Source organism: Calliphora vicina, unplaced genomic scaffold (genome assembly GCF_958450345.1).
Source record: "Calliphora vicina unplaced genomic scaffold, idCalVici1.1 scaffold_69, whole genome shotgun sequence".
NCBI classification, from domain to species: Eukaryota; Metazoa; Arthropoda; class Insecta; order Diptera; family Calliphoridae; genus Calliphora; species Calliphora vicina.
In genome coordinates, this window is record NW_027052671.1 from 82,484 (window position 1) to 90,596 (window position 8,113).

The window sequence follows — 8,113 nt, forward strand, 5'->3', positions numbered from 1 at the left end:
TTTATCAACATTCGTATTTATCTATCTTTATTATTAATATATGCATGAGAGTGGATATCAATAATGGTATACAAACATGTTTCTGTGGAGAGCACATTAAACAATGTTTATAAACATGTTTAAAGTCTCACTAATAAGCAAATGTGATCAACTAGTGAAAAGCTTATTTGACCAACTCTGGTTTAAATGTTGTGGTAGAATTACTAATTATAATAATTATTTTATAAAAAAATAATCATTGAGGTTTGGTGGAAAAAGTTTTAGCAACACTAGCCACGAACGTGCTTTCGTTAATGTAAAACTCCAAAAATTCTTTCTTTTTATCATCGGATTGTGCAACTATTTAGACGTCTTTACTTCTATTAAAAAATTACAATTAAAATTAAAACTATACAAGTGATCAAGTTACAATTAAAAGATTTACTGTCAACTCTAAAATCGTGCAAATAATTGAAAGGTATATTGCTACATTTGTTCTGGTAAATTTTGTGTTTTAATTCCAATGAAAATTTATTTAGGCACACGAAGTGTTAAAGCCCTCTAGAAGCTGGATGTAAGTCTTATGTAATATTGAACAACGACATGACATAAGATTTGTCCATAAGTTTATGTAATTCAAATACATTTTACCGGAGTTCAACATTGTGTAACCAAATGGTGTTCGGTTTTGCTAATTTCTATTTGACAAAACTAGATAATTTTTATATTTCCAAATTCAAAAGTGCTAGTAAATCATTGGCTGGTAAGAAACAATTCTGCGATTTACCATTTTGAATAAATTCTAAAGTCTTTTATTTTACTAATAGGTCTATCATCGTTAACAATTTGACTAAATGATAGCCAGCCAACAAATTTTACTCTTGCATATCGTAACTACAATTTTCACAATCCTATTGTCCAATATATTTTCCATCTCAAAGTGAAGTTTAAGCACGTTCGATAACCTAAAAGCCACAAATATCAAAAACCTAACCTCAACTATCTTCAAATTGGTTATGATTTCGAAGCCAAAGTCACTATAATTTCACATATTATTTTAATTATTTTCAAGAAGAAATAATAGTTTTGTTAAAACTATTCTACATTTTTCTACATGTGCTAGTATTCATATAGCTGCACATTATATAAATGTATTCCGTTTGGATATATGCCTACCTAAAATCCAATTAAACATTTGCTTCATAATTATAAACTAATTTAAGACAAGTTTTTTTTTAAAAAAAAGATTTTTTTAACGTAAATATTTATCTTATGTGTTAAGTTTTGGTTTTGATATTAAATATTGTCCTAATATCATAAATGTTAATGTATGTTTAATAACTTTGCTAAAACTTAAACTCTAAAGGGAAACCCTAAACTTCATTATATCTTTATTATACTATAGATATTATTGTACGTATATGCAAGAATTTTATTTTCATTAATTACACTAGTTTACAAATCAAACATTTTTCTTTGCTCATGGAATGAAACTTATATTTTTGAGAAGAGCTAGGGACGCTTGTTAATTGACCATTTTTTGTTTCCCACCTATACGTCAAAATTTTGAGATATATGGGTTTTTATTTTTCACCTGCCCTGAGTACTACTAATGCATACTGTAGTGTACCGAATTGTAGTAATTAAGTATTTACATCGTTTACAACACTCTGGTGAAGCTGCTAGATACTTTCAGAGTTGTATTCTTTTGACAAATTCCAAAAAAAATGAACGGGAAAAAAATAAATACGGTTTAAAAGTACGTCTTTCCTGTAGATAAACGTTAATAAATCGCTGTTAAATACAAATTTCTAAAGTAAAAACTATATCAAAATGTCTTCTAGAAAGTGTAAAATAAACCCAGACCATTTTTGTTTTATTTGCAGAAAAATTATTCAGTCAAATCGAGGTTTTCCTATAACACAAACACTGCAAAATTAAATTAAATTAAACATTAAATTATTTCGTAAAAGCTTTAGATAAGACAAAACAAGCATTTCAATATTTGTGCAGCGTGTTCTCGAGTCTTTCTGAGGCTAAACTAAATGATGGGATATTTGTGGGTCCGCAAATAAGAAAAATTTTGGTTGATACCAAATTTGAGTGTCTATTAACCGGTGTTGATAATGCAGCATGGAATTCTTTTAAACTTGTTGTTCAAGAATTTTTGGGGAATAAGAAAAGTCAAAATTACAGAGATATTGTAGCAAATTTATTACATAATTTTGAACAGATGGGTGTAAATATATCCCTCAAGATTCACTATTTAGATTCTCATGTGGATTTTTTCCCGGAAAACGTCGGACACATGAGTGACGAACATGGAGAGCGTTTCCATTAAGATTTGAAGTTTTTCGAGAGGAATTATCAAGGTTTTTGGAATCAGAATATGCTAGGAGACTACTGTTGAAGTGTCGTGAGGGAGACAAATGAAAATAATTATAAAAAGAGGACTAAACACTTCACATTTATTTTTTTTTGTAGTAATTTAATGTACATTTTTATATGTTTCGTTTTTAATAAATATCTCAAAAGTTTGACGTCCAGGATTTTTTTTTATATTTTTTCCAAAGTTAGAAGACCTTAATACACAAATCCCCATATGTTTCAATTCATGAGCAAAAACCTTGTAAACTAGTGTTATCATTTAGTCCAAAATTAAATCAATGAAAATTACTACTCTTGCATATTCTCTTAAAAACTAAAATGAATTTTATTAAAATTTAAAACTAAAATAACATGCAAATAACAAAAACAACAAAGTCGTTATAGAAAATAAAATATAGAAAAGAAGAAATATTAAAAAGAAACTAAACTTACGAAAAAGAGAACAACAGAAAAATGTTAATTTAAATTTAAATAGTCATAAAACTTGTAACAATTGAAAAATAAACTTTATAATCTCATTATTTTCTTGTTTGTTGTTCTATTGTGTAATTCTGGTTTCTTAACCGATATTCTCTTAAATTTATTTTGCAAACAGAATCATTCAAATGGATTAGTAAATATTATCGTTATTTTTGTTATTTGTAAATTTATTAATATATTCTTATTTACTATCAATTACTTATTATAAATTATTATTAGTTAATATTTTTTTGGTTACTTTCTAATACACCTTATGGGTTGAATAATTTTTAAAATTAATAAATTTGCGATGAATTGCTAAAATCTTAAATGTTTTCGTTCATGGTGTAATCTAAGTTAGGATAGATCTATTATGGGATTCTGACCACACAGATTCGGAAACAGAATATAGGTAGGCGCGGGTTTTGAGCCGTAGATTCCAAACAACATCATGGAATCTTAACATAATAGGTAACATTATCACAGACTTGCTTTGTTTATCTCATATTTAACTATATTGGGGAATTTCTTTTGATATATATAGTTATGGTGGTCCACTTATAATTTTGTTAATTTAATTTTCCGGGAGTCTATATAAATAATATCTGTTCTTTTAAGACTAAGCTTCAGTCGGCCTCCCCGGCCGACCGAAAGACTCCCACAGTCTTTCGGTTATTTAGCCTTTTATCAAGTGATCATTTGATTCACTTACAGAATTGAAATCTTTGATTTATGAAGGATTTATTACAATACATACATCTAGTATCTATGTGTGAGCAAACAAAGTTTGCTGTAGTTGCTGTTTCTATTGTTGCCGATTGTTGTATTGTTACTGAATGTTGTAATTTGTGTTGTTGCTGTATGTCGAGCAGACTATTGTATGTATGTATGTATGTATGTATGTATGTATGTATGTATGTATGTATGTATGTATGTATGTATGTATGTATGTATGTATGTATCTATGTATGTATGTATGTATGTATGTATGTATGTATGTATGTATGTATGCATGTATGTATGTATGTATGTATGTATGTATGTATGTATGTATGTATGTATGTATGTATGTATGTATGTATGTATGTATGTATGTATGTATGTATGTATGTATGTATGTATGTATGTATGTATGTATGTATGTATGTATGTATGTATGTATGTATGTATGTATGTATGTATGTATGTATGTATGTATGTATGTATGTATGTATGTATGTATGTATGTATGTATGTATGTATGTATGTATGTATGTATGTATGTATGTATGTATGTATGTATGTATGTATGTATGTATGTATGTATGTATGTATGTATGTATGTATGTATGTATGTATGTATGTATGTATGTATGTATGTATGTATGTATGTATGTATGTATGTATGTATGTATGTATGTATGTATGTATGTATGTATGTATGTATGTATGTATGTATGTATGTATGTATGTATGTATGTATGTATGTATGTATGTATGTATGTATGTATGTATGTATGTATGTATGTATGTATGTATGTATGTATGTATGTATGTATGTATGTATGTATGTATGTATGTATGTATGTATGTATGTATGTATGTATGTATGTATGTATGTATGTATGTATGTATGTATGTATGTATGTATGTATGTATGTATGTATGTATGTATGTATGTATGTATGTATGTATGTATGTATGTATGTATGTATGTATGTATGTATGTATGTATGTATGTATGTATGTATGTATGTATGTATGTATGTATGTATGTATGTATGTATGTATGTATGTATGTATGTATGTATGTATGTATGTATGTATGTATGTATGTATGTATGTATGTATGTATGTATGTATGTATGTATGTATGTATGTATGTATGTATGTATGTATGTATGTATGTATGTATGTATGTATGTATGTATGTATGTATGTATGTATGTATGTATGTATGTATGTATGTATGTATGTATGTATGTATGTATGTATGTATGTATGTATGTATGTATGTATGTATGTATGTATGTATGTATGTATGTATGTATGTATGTATGTATGTATGTATGTATGTATGTATGTATGTATGTATGTATGTATGTATGTATGTATGTATGTATGTATGTATGTATGTATGTATGTATGTATGTATGTATGTATGTATGTATGTATGTATGTATGTATGTATGTATGTATGTATGTATGTATGTATGTATGTATGTATGTATGTATGTATGTATGTATGTATGTATGTATGTATGTATGTATGTATGTATGTATGTATGTATGTATGTATGTATGTATGTATGTATGTATGTATGTATGTATGTATGTATGTATGTATGTATGTATGTATGTATGTATGTATGTATGTATGTATGTATGTATGTATGTATGTATGTATGTATGTATGTATGTATGTATGTATGTATGTATGTATGTATGTATGTATGTATGTATGTATGTATGTATGTATGTATGTATGTATGTATGTATGTATGTATGTATGTATGTATGTATGTATGTATGTATGTATGTATGTATGTATGTATGTATGTATGTATGTATGTATGTATGTATGTATGTATGTATGTATGTATGTATGTATGTATGTATGTATGTATGTATGTATGTATGTATGTATGTATGTGTGTATGTATGTATGTATGTATGTATGTATGTATGTATGTATGTATGTATGTATGTATGTATGTATGTATGTATGTATGTATGTATGTATGTATGTATGTATGTATGTATGTATGTATGTATGTATGTATGTATGTATGTATGTATGTATGTATGTATGTATGTATGTATGTATGTATGTATGTATGTATGTATGTATGTATGTATGTATGTATGTATGTATGTATGTATGTATGTATGTATGTATGTATGTATGTATGTATGTATGTATGTATGTATGTATGTATGTATGTATGTATGTATGTATGTATGTATGTATGTATGTATGTATGTATGTATGTATGTATGTATGTATGTATGTATGTATGTATGTATGTATGTATGTATGTATGTATGTATGTATGTATGTATGTATGTATGTATGTATGTATGTATGTATGTATGTATGTATGTATGTATGTATGTATGTATGTATGTATGTATGTATGTATGTATGTATGTATGTATGTATGTATGTATGTATGTATGTATGTATGTATGTATGTATGTATGTATGTATGTATGTATGTATGTATGTATGTATGTATGTATGTATGTATGTATGTATGTATGTATGTATGTATGTATGTATGTATGTATGTATGTATGTATGTATGTATGTATGTATGTATGTATGTATGTATGTATGTATGTATGTATGTATGTATGTATGTATGTATGTATGTATGTATGTATGTATGTATGTATGTATGTATGTATGTATGTATGTATGTATGTATGTATGTATGTATGTATGTATGTATGTATGTATGTATGTATGTATGTATGTATGTATGTATGTATGTATGTATGTATGTATGTATGTATGTATGTATGTATGTATGTATGTATGTATGTATGTATGTATGTATGTATGTATGTATGTATGTATGTATGTATGTATGTATGTATGTATGTATGTATGTATGTATGTATGTATGTATGTATGTATGTATGTATGTATGTATGTATGTATGTATGTATGTATGTATGTATGTATGTATGTATGTATGTATGTATGTATGTATGTATGTATGTATGTATGTATGTATGTATGTATGTATGTATGTATGTATGTATGTATGTATGTATGTATGTATGTATGTATGTATGTATGTATGTATGTATGTATGTATGTATGTATGTATGTATGTATGTATGTATGTATGTATGTATGTATGTATGTATGTATGTATGTATGTATGTATGTATGTATGTATGTATGTATGTATGTATGTATGTATGTATGTATGTATGTATGTATGTATGTATGTATGTATGTATGTATGTATGTATGTATGTATGTATGTATGTATGTATGTATGTATGTATGTATGTATGTATGTATGTATGTATGTATGTATGTATGTATGTATGTATGTATGTATGTATGTATGTATGTATGTATGTATGTATGTATGTATGTATGTATGTATGTATGTATGTATGTATGTATGTATGTATGTATGTATGTATGTATGTATGTATGTATGTATGTATGTATGTATGTATGTATGTATGTATGTATGTATGTATGTATGTATGTATGTATGTATGTATGTATGTATGTATGTATGTATGTATGTATGTATGTATGTATGTATGTATGTATGTATGTATGTATGTATGTATGTATGTATGTATGTATGTATGTATGTATGTATGTATGTATGTATGTATGTATGTATGTATGTATGTATGTATGTATGTATGTATGTATGTATGTATGTATGTATGTATGTATGTATGTATGTATGTATGTATGTATGTATGTATGTATGTATGTATGTATGTATGTATGTATGTATGTATGTATGTATGTATGTATGTATGTATGTATGTATGTATGTATGTATGTATGTATGTATGTATGTATGTATGTATGTATGTATGTATGTATGTATGTATGTATGTATGTATGTATGTATGTATGTATGTATGTATGTATGTATGTATGTATGTATGTATGTATGTATGTATGTATGTATGTATGTATGTATGTATGTATGTATGTATGTATGTATGTATGTATGTATGTATGTATGTATGTATGTATGTATGTATGTATGTATGTATGTATGTATGTATGTATGTATGTATGTATGTATGTATGTATGTATGTATGTATGTATGTATGTATGTATGTATGTATGTATGTATGTATGTATGTATGTATGTATGTATGTATGTATGTATGTATGTATGTATGTATGTATGTATGTATGTATGTATGTATGTATGTATGTATGTATGTATGTATGTATGTATGTATGTATGTATGTATGTATGTATGTATGTATGTATGTATGTATGTATGTATGTATGTATGTATGTATGTATGTATGTATGTATGTATGTATGTATGTATGTATGTATGTATGTATGTATGTATGTATGTATGTATGTATGTATGTATGTATGTATGTATGTATGTATGTATGTATGTATGTATGTATGTATGTATGTATGTATGTATGTATGTATGTATGTATGTATGTATGTATGTATGTATGTATGTATGTATGTATGTATGTATGTATGTATGTATGTATGTATGTATGTATGTATGTATGTATGTATGTATGTATGTATGTATGTATGTATGTATGTATGTATG

At 26.3% G+C, this 8,113-nt stretch overlaps 1 long non-coding RNA gene across 1 annotated transcript; it reads left to right on the top strand.

The window, feature by feature from the left end:
- Positions 1–332: 332 nt before the first annotated feature.
- LOC135963137 (uncharacterized) lies at positions 333–2,976 on the top strand. The gene is made up of 3 exons (XR_010576821.1): positions 333–457; positions 519–742; positions 807–2,976. It is a non-coding gene; the product is annotated as an uncharacterized LOC135963137 (long non-coding RNA).
- The last annotated feature ends 5,137 nt before the right edge of the window (positions 2,977–8,113 follow it).